General features: G+C 44.3%; 1 long non-coding RNA gene across 2 annotated transcripts; it reads right to left on the bottom strand.

Annotated features, from left to right (window-relative positions):
- Positions 1–4,510: 4,510 nt before the first annotated feature.
- LOC125487825 lies at positions 4,511–14,112 on the bottom strand. 2 transcript variants are annotated; one of them, XR_007266116.1, is made up of 3 exons: positions 13,924–14,112; positions 13,120–13,253; positions 4,511–5,693 (listed from the first exon to the last, which is right to left on the bottom strand). It is a non-coding gene; the product is annotated as an uncharacterized LOC125487825 (long non-coding RNA). The 2 variants fall into 2 exon arrangements; XR_007266117.1 differs by having other exon boundaries at positions 13,789–14,112.
- Between the last annotated feature and the right edge of the window lie 11 nt (positions 14,113–14,123).

A 14,123-nucleotide genomic window follows, 5' to 3' on the forward strand; every position in this document is an offset into this window, starting at 1 on the left:
CACTTAAGTAGTTTCCACAGTCTGTAAGGACACCGGGGAATAAAAATAGCTTCCAGTAGGCTCAAAGGAATATTCACTTAATACTTATAACTGAGAATCTATTCTCCGAACTTTCAATAAAATCAGGGAGGACAACTAGAGAGCAGTCAGATCTCCTTCCTGTAGCTTTGACAGCCACAATCCTTCCGACAAAAAATACAGTTCAAAACCAGTTCAAACATTGGTTTCTGAAGAAGGGTCTCAACCTGAAACGTCAGCTTTCCTGCTCCTCTGATGCTGCTTGGCCTGCTGTGTTCATCCAGCTCTACACATTGTTATCTCAGATTCTCCAGGATTGGCAGTTCCTACTATCTCTCTCAAACATTGGTTTCGCCTTTTTTTCAATGTTCTCTTCGTAGGGCTGCTCGGAACCAGCCTCCCTATGATGGCCACTGTTAACACTCAAACATCTGCTATCTGTTTGACGTTATGCATCTCTGGAACTGAAAGGTCTAGAGTCCTTCGAAGAAGAATCGATTGCAATTAACTTCCAGGCCTGGCCTCATAAACAAATATCAGTTTGTTTATTGTCTTTTCTTGTAACAAGCTTACAAGAAAATATACTTGCTGCTTACAGGTCAAAAGCTATCTTCAGCTCTCAGTTCCAAACTAAAAATGGTTAAAATAGTAAAAGAGGTTTCTGACACTGCATTCTTGAAAGGGAGAAAATGCAGATGGAGTGGCACAGTGGCAGTGGCTCAGTGGTTAGCACTGCTGCCTCACAGCACCAGGGACCTGGGTTTGATTCCAGCCTCAGGCAACTGTCTGTGTGGAGTTTGTATGTTCTCCCAGTGTCAGTGTGGGTTTCCTCCGGGTGCTCTGGTTTCTTCCCACAGTCCAAAGATGTGCAGGTTAGGCGGATTGGCCGTGCTAAATTGCCCAAAGTATCTAGGGTGGGAAATGCAGAGATAGATTAGGGGGTGGGTCTGGGTGGGATGCTCTTCGGAGGGTTGGTGTGGACTTGTTGGGGTGAATGGCCTGTTTCCACACTATAGAGACTCTATGTCTGTCACCCAGACTTCAATCTTTTTAGCAATCATGCTCATAGTCTAAGATACTCACAGATTACAAATTCAGTTTGGAGTGCACTTTTTCACTTTGAAGATTCTTCGACACCTCATCAGGTGTGACATTCCAGAGTGTGTCTGTGTGTGTATCTCTCTCTCTTCCCCTCCTCCACAAACTCAGCTCCCCCCCACCCCAAGGCAGCCACTGAATTATTTTACCTCCAGTCTACTTTGGTTGTAACACAGGGTAGAACAAAGAACAGAGGACAAAGAATAATACAGCACAGGAACAGGCCCTTCAGCCTTCCAAGCTTGCGCCAATCCAGATCCTCTAACTAAACCTGTCACCTATTTTCCAAGGATCTGTATCCTCTGCTCCCTGCCCCTTCATGTATCTGTCTAGATACATCTTAAATGATGCTATCGTGCCTGCCTCTACCACCTCCGCTGACAACGCGTTCCAGGCACCCACCACCCTCTGCGTAAAGACCTTTCCACGCATATCTCTCTTAAACTTTTCCCCTCTCACCTTGAAATCATGACCCCTAGTAATTGAGTCTCCCACTCTGGGGAAAAAGCTTCTTGCTATCCACCCTGTCTATACCTCTCATGATTTTGTAGACCTCAATCAGGTCCCCTCTCAACCTCCGTCTTTCTAATGTAAATAATCCTAATCTACTCAACCTCTCTTCATAGCTAGCGCCCTCCATACCAGGCAACATCCTGGTGAACCTCCTCTGCACCCTCTACAAAGCATCCACATCCTTTTGGTAACGTGGCGACCAGAACAGTACGCAGTATTCCAAATGTGGTCGAACCAAAGTCCTGCACAACTGTAACATAACCTGCCAACTCTTGTACTCAATACCCCGTCCGACGAATGAAAGCATGCCGTATGCCTTCTTGACCACTCTATCCACCTGCGTTGCCACCTGCAGGGTAAAATGGACCTGAACATCCAGATCTCTCTGTGCATTAATTTTCCCCAGGGCTTTTCCATTTACCGTTTATAGTTTGCTCTTGATTTGGATCTTCCAAAATGCATCACCTCGCATTTGCCTGGATTGAACTCCATCTGCCATTTCTCCGCCCAACTCTCCAACCTATCTATATTCTGCTGCATTCTCCAACAGTCCCCTTCACTATCTGCTACTCCACCAATCTTAGTTTTAGGTAGATAAAGATAAACTATTTCAACAGGTTGGGGATTCTAGAACAAGGGGGCACTGTCTGAGAATTAGGGCCAGACCATTCAGGAAAGATGTTAGGAAGCACTTCAACATACAAAGGGTGGTACATTTTTCGAATTCTCTTCAACAAACTGCATCGGATGCAGGATCAGTTGTTAATTTTAAATCTTAGATATATATACTTTTGTTAAGTAAAAGGTATTTAAGGGATATGAGCCAAAGGCAGGTCCAGTGTATGGAGTTAGGCCACAGGTCAACCACGTTCTCATTGAATGGTGGAATGGAGTAGAGAGGCTGAGTGGCCTACTCCTGTTTCTCTGTACATCCTTTTAAAAAAAAATGTTGGAATTCCAAGTTTGAGATGTCAATAAGTAATCTCGGTCACGACTACTTGTATGCTTCTATCAGGTCACTTTGAAGGCAGGGACATACATGCATCTCACGCAGTTATTCAAGATCCATCTAATGGGTCTTAGCTCGCTTTCAGACCCCTCACTCACTTTACACTCATTCAGAAGCTGCCGTCCTCTGCACACTTTACATTGTTTTCTTAGCAAACCGGATCATTAGTTCCAGACTGCTTAGCCTCTGTGGCAGGCGTTGTTCTTGAGTGCAGAGGAAAAGGCGGCTTATGATGGTAGGGAGTACTGAACAATCTCTGTTAGATAAGGTCGTCTGCAGCACCACTCTACACCAATGTCAGACCTGCAGCATGTGCCAGGGGTTTACGTAGCAAGCACACTATGTGCTTCATGCAAATGGCCATGTGTGAAAGTCAAAGGGGAACAGTCCTTTGTGGGGTGAAGGGCGCCTACAATCAGTCAGGGAGTACAGCCACATTCAGCCAGTAGGCTAGTCTGATTCCAGTCAATAGGGGGGGCCAAAATCAGTCAGGGGTTGATTTTTCCAGAGTCTGGGAATCGGGCCAAAGTCAGTCCTGCACGTCAAGTGCAAACAGTCTGGGGTTTACAGGTAACTCAGTTGGTATTTAATTGAGACATCAATCCAGGGTGGTAGGCCAATATTTCCGGCAATGAGACTTTGGGAAGAATTGAATACAATGGAAATGGATGGAAGAGCGTTTAGAGGTGATGTGTGAGCAGGGGAGGTTGTGAGGTGTCCCCAACGAGTGAGTAGGAAGTGCAGAGAGCAGGAAGTAGTTTAGAAGGATGAGGTGGACGAAAGCTATAGAAGTGGTCGTAATCCACATGATAGTGAGAATTGTGGTTCATGAGCCTCGGTGAGAGATGTGTGCAGCGAGAAAGCTGGAGCGAACGGTGGCCTGGTAAGTGCGAGGTAGCAGAGAAAAGGTGATGGCACTTACCTTTACAGAGTGAAGGAGATCATTGACCTTCTTCCTGCACTACTGGGCATCCAACTTCACTCGGGAAGCAGCACTGACTCGGGCTGCAATCTGCGTTCAGACTGGCTGGGTCTGGCAATGCGGCTTTCTGTGGTGGTTCAAGGGAAAAAGTACTGCACTCTTCTTCACAAGCCCATTCATCAGTACATCTCCAGGTTCTTGTCAACAAAGCTGGGAGCAAGCTTTCCTGGAGTTTAAATACGGTGTACTTCAAACAGTCCCGCCAGTGGTAACACTTCCGTCTCTCTGGACATGCGATTCCCCGAGAAAGACACCCGAGAGTCTGGCTGCCTAATTTATAAAGGTTGGAAGTTTGCATGATAAAGTTGTGCTGAGCCATGGGTGCTATGAAGCTCATTTGACAAAAACACTTTCACCAAAGAGAAAATCAGCCCAATTCAAGATCCAAAACCTATGTTACAAATCCCACAAGAATGATGTGCATGTGGACAGGACGTTCTGTGCTGTGACCTTTGCATGGTCTGTGTACACTCATTGAAGGATTTCACGTCAAGACGGACAAATTTTGGAAAAGACATTGTGCCAATGTTGAGGTAACATTGTGTCTTTTCACTGCTTCTCCAAAGTATAAATACGCTCAAAAAAAAAGTTATGGATTCTAAAGTCTCCTTCTCCAATCTTTGCCTGTGAATCCTCCTGTGAATTTGCTGGGCATATTTTACCATGCTAAGGACACTATATAAATGCAAGTTGTTGATGACTTATTAATCTGTCTTGCGAACAAAGACATAACTTTAAGTCCACAGTCTTTTCTCATGATCTATATGAATGGTACAGAAGGCTTGTGGGTTTGAACAGCCGACACCTGTTCCCATTTATTACAATCTTACTTTGTCACTAACTGTCGAGGCTTCAGCAAGTGAAATGTGGGAATAAACATCACAGATAGCTGAAGGAAAACAGAGGGAGCATTATTTTAATTATTGTTTTGCAATACAGAAAATTGCTGAGAAACAGGCATATTTTGTCAAAGCTTTTCAGTCTTGCACTCATCAGGACAATTTGCAAGACTACCAATACAAGGAGAAACATCAAATATTCATCACGCATATAGTATCTGCAACATGAGGAAATCAGATTCTAAGTTGATGAGCTGAAGAATGTGCACAGCACACTGTTATGCATCAGGGACAAGGAAAAATGCCTGGACACCTTGCTGAAGGAAGCAGTTATACCTCTTGGGCTAGATACTTCTGATCTGGTCAGCGGTCACGGCCCAGGGTGTGTGACAATAAATGAGGCAAGTATGGGGATCTAGAACGTAGCAACTGGAGGAGCTTTGGTCTTGGCAACTGTTCAAAATGTCCAGGGTTTTTGCAGCTTGCATGGACCAGAGCCAGGACTTTGGGAAGGACAAGAAAACTGACTACCACACCGTGGTGCATGGTGCCATTCCAGTAAAAGATATGCAGGTGCGTAGGGAGCAGTATGGTTAGGGAGTGTAAATGATGTTTTCTGCAGCTGAGGGCCTGAAACTCAATGGCTGTGTTGTCTATCTGGCGCCAGGTTTAAGGACATCTCCAATCCAATCCAGCCAATTACCGCCCCATCAGTTTACTCTCGATCATCAGGATGGAAGGTGTCATCAACAGTGCTATCAAGCAGCACCTGCTCAGCAATAACCTGCTCAGTGATGCCCAGTTTGGGTTCTGCCAGGGCCACTCAGCTCCTGACCTCATTACAGTCTTCAGTCATACATGGAAAAGAAAGAGCTGAATTCCAGAGGTGAGTCGAGAGTGTCTGCCCTTGACATCAAGGCTGCATTTGACTAAATGCGGCATCAGGAGCCCCAGCAAAACTGGAATCAATGGACATTGGGGGAAAGCTCTCTGCTGATTGGAGTCATACCTGGCACAAAGGAAGATAGTTGTGGTTTTTGGAGGTCACTTATCTCAGCTCCAGGACATCTCTGCAGGAATTCCTCAGGGTCGTTTCCTAGGCCCAACCATCTTCAGCTGCTTCATCAATGACCTTCCCTCCATCATAAGGTCAGAAATGGGGATGTTCACCAATGTTTGCACCATTCGTGACTCCTCAGAGACTGAATAAGTCCATTTTCACATGCAACAAGATCTGGACAATATGAAGGTACGGGTTGATAATTGACAAGTAACATTCGCACCACACGTGCCAGGCAATTACCATCACCAATTAGACAGACGACCTAACCACCGCCCCTTGAAATTCAATGGTGTTATCACCACAGAATTCCCCACCATCAACATTCTGAGGGTTACCATTGACCAGAAACTCAATTGGACTCTCCACATAAATACAGTGGCTACAAGAGCAGGTCAGAGGCTAGGAGTACTACAACTAATTCACATACTGTCTTCCCAAAGCCTGTCTGCCATCTACAAGGCACAAGTCTGGAGTGTGATGGAGTACTGCCCACTTGTCTGAATGGGTGCAGCTGCAACAACACTCAAAAAGGTCAATACCATTTAGGACAAAGCAGCCCATTTGTTTGGCACTGCAGCTACAGCATCCACTACCTCTATCACTGACACTTAGTAGCAACAGTGCATATTATCTAAAAGATGCACGACAGAAATTCACCAAAGACCTTCGACAGCACCTTCCAAATGCACAATCACTTCCTTCTAGAAGGACAAGGGCAGCAGATACATGGGATCACCACCAACTGCGAGTTCCCCTCCAAACCTCTCACCAACCTGACTTAGGTTGCTGCTCCTTCCCTGTCACTGGGTCAAAATCCTGGAATTCCTTCCCTAAGCCTACTACAGCACATGGATTGCAGCAGTTCAAGAAGGCAGCTCACCACCATCTTCTCAAGGGCAACTAGGGTCAGGCAATAAATGCTAGCCAACTAACAACGCCCACATTCTATGAGTGAATGAAAACAAAAAACTCCCCATGCCCAGAAAGGAATTTGGAGTGAAAGGGGAAAGGTCCAGACACCATAGTCATTTTCAGTACCAATGTCTGAGTTAGGACCAAAAAAAGAGATTCTGCTGAGATACTGCTAATAGCAGATCAGGGTTAACTTAAAAGGCAGAACCTCAAAGGCACTAATCTCTGGATTATTGCCAACCAGTTTGGTGTTTGAGGCAGAAACTCTCAGCTCATTTAAAAGGTTCTGGATCTGTTCCTAAAGTGCTGTAACCTACAAAGATTCAGACTAGGCGCTAGAAAGTGTGATTAAAATGAGCACCTAGTTTTGTTTTCCTCTTTACTGGTCAGCACAGATTCAGTGGGCTGAATGCTTCTTTCGGTGCCATAACCTCTCTCTGGTTCTGTATCCTGGGTGATTTTAGTTTTCATTTAGATTGAATGAAACAAATTGGCAAAGATCACCTGGTAAATGGGTTTCAAGTGTATTTGGGATAGCTTTTCAAAAGAATAAATTCTGGAACTAATTGGAGAACAGATTATTTTAGACCTGATAATGTGCAACGAGACAGGGTTAATTAATGGTCTCACAGTGGGTAAAACTGATCACAACATAATAGGACATCACACTCAATTTAAGGTTTAGAAATCGAAGTGTGAAACAAGCCTCCCAACTAAATGAAGGCAGATACAAAGCAATGTGGACAGAGTTGATTAAAGTAGAAGGGGAAAATAGGTTAAATGGTAGACAGTAAGAAAGCAATGACAAACATTAAAGGCTATACGTCGTAACTCTGAATACTCTTCCACTGAGAAGGAAATACTATCACATCTGTTGAGAACTAAAGAAATTAAGGACTTTATCAAGTTGAAAGAGATTGTCTACAATGCTGAGGTCTTTAATGGTAGGATGGAAGTTTAGGAAGCAGCAAAGGTCAACTAACAAAAAACGGGAGAAATTGGAGTACAGGTAAAAATTAGCATAAAATGAAAATAAAGTAAAAACTCCTTCAAGTATATAAACGGAAAACAGTACTGTGAGTATTGGTCCCTTACAGGAACTAATAGGGAGGATTGAGGAAATGGAAGAGACTTTGAACAAGTGAGTTCTGAAGAAGACGAACTGATCAAGAAAGTAAGAGTTTGCGGGATTCATGGCAAATGGAATTCAACCCGCAAAACTGTGAGATAATGCACTTGGGGAGGGCTAACAAAGCAAGAGATTGCATTATGAAACGTAGGAGCCCAGAAAGTACTGAAAATAAGATGGTGTTCATATCCACAGATCCCTGGAGCAGAGAACGGGGCAAGCAGATAAGGTGGTTAAGAAGGCATATGGCATATTTGCCTTAACCGAGGCACAGAATACAAGAGCAAGGAGGATATGCTGGAACTGTATTAAACACTAGTTAGGCCACAACTGGAAAACTGGGCGCAGTTCTGGTCAACACATGATAGGAAGGATGTTATTGTACCAAAGATGGTGCAGAGGAGATTTAGCAGCATGCTACCCAGGCTGGAGGGCCTGAGCTATAAAGAACAATTGGAAAGGCTAGAGTTGTTACCAAATAGAGGTGTATAAGATTGGTGGGGGGGGGGGGGGGGCACAGGAAGGATGGATAGGAAAGCACTTGTACCATTCCATTCCAATAACCAGGGGGCATAGATTTAAGACTAAGAGAAGAGCTGGGGAGAAATATTTCACCCAGAGCCTGGGTGGGAGTCTGGGCAGGATGGTTGAGTCAGAAACTTGCATTACATTTAAGCAGTATGTAGATATTCAGTTGGGTTTGCACTGCCTCCAGGACTATGGGCCATGTGCTGGAAAATGGGATTAATGTAGTCTGATCTTTGTTGGCCAACATGGACATGATAGGCCGAATGGCCTCTTGTGTGTAAACATTACACTAGACTCAAAATGCCGATTCTGTTTCTCTCTCCATAGACGTTGCCAGACCTGCTGATATTCTGTTTTTATTTCAGATCTCCAGCATCGTCAGTATTTTGATTTTGTTTTGAACAGGTATTTTGCATGGCTTTCTAGTAGCAGATGTAAAAAAATTCGAAGAAGAGAGAAATTAGAACTAAAAGGAGGAACTTAAAAGTAACACTATTATTTAAAGAAAAGTATTGGACTTATTAATGGGAGTAAAGGCTGACAGGTCCCCAGGACTCTGATGCAGTTCATCCAAAATCCAAGATAGCAGAAGAATAGGACACTCCAGCCAGAGCTCCTCTGTTCACCAGTTCCTTTTCCTTTTTCTTTTTTTATTCCTCTTTCCTGCAGTTTTTCTTCCCCTCTCCCCCAAAATTTAATTTCTTAAACTGCCCTACCCAGAGGAATGGAGGCGGGTCTCAGTCCATACCCGCGTCGGAAACAAATCGGAGATCATTCCAGCGCAGGAGGCAAGTCCCAGAAGCAAGTCGAAGTTGGAGCCAAAGCAGGAGCCCAGGCCGGCCTGGGAACCGTGTCCCAGAGGCTAGTTGCAGGCTGGAGCACAGACTGGGAGATAATCTGAACCCAAGCCGGCCTGGGAGCCGAGTCCCGAATGTGGGTCCAGGTCGGACGCCAGCGCATGGAGACAGCAAGGCCTCATGTTCTGAGGCGCAGCTGGCACAGATTCAGTGAAAAGGAATATAATTTGAGTACCTTAAAGATACATTTTATTCTTATTCTGGACTTTGAGCAATTCGAATAATTTTTAAAACATTGTATTCCTATGCTAGCACAGTATGGAGCTGGAGGAACACAGCAGGCCAAGCATCAGAGGAACAGGAAAGTTGACATTTCGGGTCGGGACCCTTCTTCAGAAAAGGCCGTCCTGGGCTCAGATTGTCTCCCGTTCTGTGCTCCAGGAAGGGTCCTGAACCGAAACGTCAGCTTTCCTGCTCCTCTGATGCTGTGTGGCCCGCTGTGTTCCTCCAGCTCCACACTGTGTTATCTCTGACTCCAGCATTGGCAGTTCTTACTATCTGATTGCTATGCTAGACTTTTTTAAAAAATTCTGCAGCAACCACTTAAAGTATCTGTACCTAGGTAGCCTGTACCCAAGGTGGTGCCAAAGAGGCGACATTACAAACTTTTCACTGCACTTATTCGCACACACGTGACAATAAAAGCTCTTCTATTCTGTTGTTTTCGAGGTAGTGGCTGCAGAGAATTCAGATGCAATAGCCTGTAATCTTCCAAAGTTTCCTAAATTTGGAACGATGCCAGTGGATCGGAAAACTGTAAATGTAACACCACTATTAAAGAAAGGAAGGAGACAGGAAGCAGGAAATTACAGGCTAGTTAGACTAAGATGTTTCAATGGGAAAAATGCTGAAAGGTTAAAAAAAAAAATCAGAATTACAAATTAGACAGAATCACCATGGTTGTGTGAAAGGGAGATCACGTTTGACACATTTATTAAAGTTGATCAAGGATGTAACAACCCGTGCAGATAGACAGAAACCAGTAGATGTTATAAGCATATAAATTTTTTAAGGGGCTTGACAGGGTAAATGCAAGGAGGTAGTTTCCTCTTGCGGGACAGACTAGGACCAGAGAGTAAAGGGTTGCCCATTTAAGACAGAGATAAAGACAAATTTCCTCTCTCAGAGGGTGGTGAATCTGTGGAATTCTTAACTGCAGAGGGCTGTTGAGGCTTGGTCATTAAATATGTTTAAAGTGTGAGATAGACAGATTTTTAATCAGCAAGGAAATCAAGGTTATTGAGATAAAGCAAGAAAGTAGAGTGGAGGATTATCAGATCATCCACGATTTCATTGAATTCTGGAGCAGATTTAGTGGGCCGAACGGCCCAGCTGTGTTCATACATCTTACGGCCTTATGGCATTTTTGGATGTTTAAAAGGCATTTGATAAGGTAATACTTAAAGAGTACTACACAAGACTCATGGTGTTGAGGGTGATGTTTCAGCCTGATTGAGGATTGTCTAACAGGAAACAAAGAAATCAAATAAATGGGTCATTCTCAGGTTGGCAAACTATGACTAGTGAAGTGCCATGGAGATCAGTGCTGTGCCTTCAACTCTTTTCTATCTATATCAATGACTTGAAAGAAGGTAACGATTGTATTGACATCAGGTTTGAGCATTGACAGGAGGATACAGAAAGTGTGCAAGGGAATATGGATAGACTGAATGAGTAGGCAAAAATTTGGCAGTTGGAATATAACATGGGAAAACAATTAACTTATCTACCTTGGCAGGAAGAATAGAAAAGCAGAATATTATTTAAATGGAGAAAGAGACAGACTGTAGAATGCTACAGTACAAAGGGACTTGGGTGTCCTTGCTTTGGGGTGGCACGGTGGCTCAGTAGTTAGCACTGCTGCCTCATAGCACCAGGGACCTGGGTTTGATTCCATCTTCAGGCAACTGTCTGTGTGGAGTCTGCATATTCTCCCCGGGTCTGCATGGGTTTCCTTCCACAGTCCAAACATGTGCAGGTTAGATGGATTGGCCATCATAAATTGCCCACAGTGTCCAAGGATGTGCAGGCTAGGTGGATTAGCCAAGGGAAATGCAAGATTTCAAGGTTAGGGTGGTGGTGGGTCTGGGTGGGACGCTCTTTTGGAGGGTCAGTGTGGACTTGATTAGCTAAACAGCCTACTTACACATAGTAGCATTCGGTGATTCTAGGACTCATAAAATGTTAGCATGCAAGTACAGCAAGTGAACAGGAAGGCAAATGGAATGTTGATCTTAACTGCAAATCAGATGGACTTTTTGCTGGAATTACATAAAACATTGGTTAGGGCAGCGTAATGGCTCAGTGGTTAGCACTGCTGCCTCACAGTGTCAAGGACTAGGGTTCGAATCCACCCTCAGGTGACTGATTGTGTGGAGTTTGCACTTTCTCCCCGTGTCTGCATGGGTTTCCTCCCACAGTCCAAAGATGTGCAGTGTAGGTGGATTGGCCATGGTAAACTGCCCCGTAGTGTTCAGGGGTGTGCAGATTAAGTGGGTTATAGGGAGATGGGTCTGGGTGGGATTCTCCGAGGGTCGGTGTGGACTCGTTGGGCCGAAGGGCCTGTTTCCACACTGTAGGGATTCTATGATCTATGACGCCACAGCTTGGGTATTGTGTGCAGTTCCAGAATCCACATCGGAGGGATGTGATTACAATGGAGAAGGTGCAGTGGAGATCCAGCAGGACGTTACCTGGGCTGGAGAGTTTTAATAGTTTATGAAGAGAGATTGGATAGACTGGTGTTGTTTTCCTTGGAGCAGAAAAGACTGAAGGGCAACATGATTGAGATGTATAAAATTATGAGGGGCATAGATAGGGTAGACAAGATTAAACCTTTCCCCCCAGTGGAGCGATCAATGACTAGAGGGCATAGATTTAAGGTAATGGGCAGGAGGTTTAGAGGGCATGACAGGAAATATTTTTTCACCCAGACAGTCACGGGAAACCCACGCTCTGTTGGCTGGTTGAGACAGACATCCTCATAATGTTGAAGAAGTATTTAGACGAGCACTTGTGATACCAAGGCATATAAGGCCGTGGGCCAAGCACTGAAAAATTGGATTAGAATCATAGGCACTTGTTTTTGACATGCGTAGGCATGATGGGCTAATGGGCTTTTTTCTGTGCTGTAGATCTCTGTGACTCTATGTACAGGGGTCTTAGTGAGACCACATTTAGAATTTAGTGTACAGGTCTGGTCTCCTTAAGATCATATTTGCAACAAAGCAGTGAGAGAAGGTTAACTAAGCTAAGTCTTGGGTCAAAGGTTTGTCAGTTGAACAGTTCGGGTTTGTACTTATTGGAGTTTAGAAGATGAGAGGCAATCTTATTAAAACATACACGACAGGGTAGGTACTGAAAGGATGTTTTCCTTAAGGGGAACGAGGGGACAGTTTAAAATAAGAGGTCTTCTGTTTAAGACTGAAATAAGGAGGAATGTTTTCTCTCATAATGCTGTTAGTGTCTGAAACGCTCTTCCCTGGACAGCAATGGAGACTGCATCATTGAATATGTTCAAGGCCGAATTAGATAGATTTTTTATCAATAGGGGAGTCAGGGTTAATGGGGATCAGACAGGAAAGTGGAGTCAAGGCTATGATCAGATCAGCCATAATCTTAACGAATAGTGCAAGAGTTCGAGGGGCCAAACGGCCCACTTCTGGTCCTACTTAAGAAGCACTTGTGCACAGAAAGGGTGGGAGATGTTTAGAACTCTGTTCCACAAATGGCATTGGATGCTAGATCAGTTGTTAATTTTAAATCTGAGATTTTTGTTGAGCAAAGATATTGAGGATTTGGGCCAAATGCATATATATGGAGTTAGGCTACAGATCAGCCGTGATCTCATCGTTTGGCAGGCCAGGCTTGAGGGGATGAATGGCATTCTCTTGTTCCTATGTACATCTTATGTTCTTATGAAAGATTTCCATTGAGAGAATTACAGTAGGACTATGCCAGGAAAGAAATTTTGATGCCCCAAATCCCATCACTCCACCATTAGTGGCTGTGCCTTCAACTGCCTGGATCCTGACCACTTGGGATGATGCTTCAGGATATGATGACTTGCTGAAAGAGTTTGTATCAATGCAAATTAAAGTCATAATGGGTTTTACATCTTGATTGCAAACCATAAACTGAAGAAAATATGTGGGATTTGTGTAGTACTTACCACATCCACAGTGGATCCTGCTATCTCTGAGTTGTTACTTAAATCTTCAAGCTAGGAGATCAAATACATTCCACTGTTAGATAGGGTCTGAGCTGCAGGCTGGATCATCTGGGCATGTTAAATTGCTGTGTGCTCTATGTGAACGACAAAGTAAAATTTGATTAAAAATGCAGATATAAATATGACAAAATAGTCAAGCATAGTTTTCAGAATCAAAGTATGTTCTGGCACCGTTCATTGGGTCACTTTGCTCATTTCTGATTCAGAAAATTGAGAGTCCAAGTCCCACTGCAGAGAATTGAGCCTATGATGCAAAACGACACTCCCAGGAGTGGGTGGTACACTGTCAAAGGCCCATTGTTTTATGGATGATGTTGAGTCTAGAGCCCCCTCCACTGTCTAACCTTTTAGATGTATGTAAAAGATCCCATGACTACAATTGGAAGGAGAGTCAATAGGAGTTCTCCTGAATCATAGGGCATTTACTGCAAAGAAAAAGGGCACTTGGCCCATTGTGGCAAAATTCATACTCCAACCCCATTTCCCAGCATTCCAACCAGTCCTACAGTTCCACCATTAACATGGCTCTCCCTCAGGCAACACTGTGGCCTCATGACTATTGGCATAGATAAGACCAGTGACTGAAGTGCCACATCATATCTGTAGTACCGGTGGTGATGGCTTTAACTATGTAGCATCAAAAACAGAAGCAGGGATACACCAGTCAATGCCTTCAAGCCGGAGAACCCCAATACAATAATCTTCCACTTCAGGCTTTGTCATGGAATGAAACTTTCCTTTTACCCTGCATCTACTTTCTGTTGCTAACTCGATACTGGTAGGCCTTGGTTGAGTGGCAAGGCGTAGGGGTGGGGGAAGGTGGGGTGGCCCTTTAAGGGTCCCCCCTCCCCCTACTCCGGAGTCTGAGAGGTCCAGAGTCAGCAGAATCTTGCGCATGCGCAGCGCGGGGCCGCGAGGACGCAGTGCGCAATAGTAGAGGGTGG

Source organism: Rhincodon typus, chromosome 45, assembly GCF_021869965.1.
Source record: "Rhincodon typus isolate 14 chromosome 45, sRhiTyp1.1, whole genome shotgun sequence".
NCBI classification, from domain to species: domain Eukaryota; kingdom Metazoa; phylum Chordata; class Chondrichthyes; order Orectolobiformes; family Rhincodontidae; genus Rhincodon; species Rhincodon typus.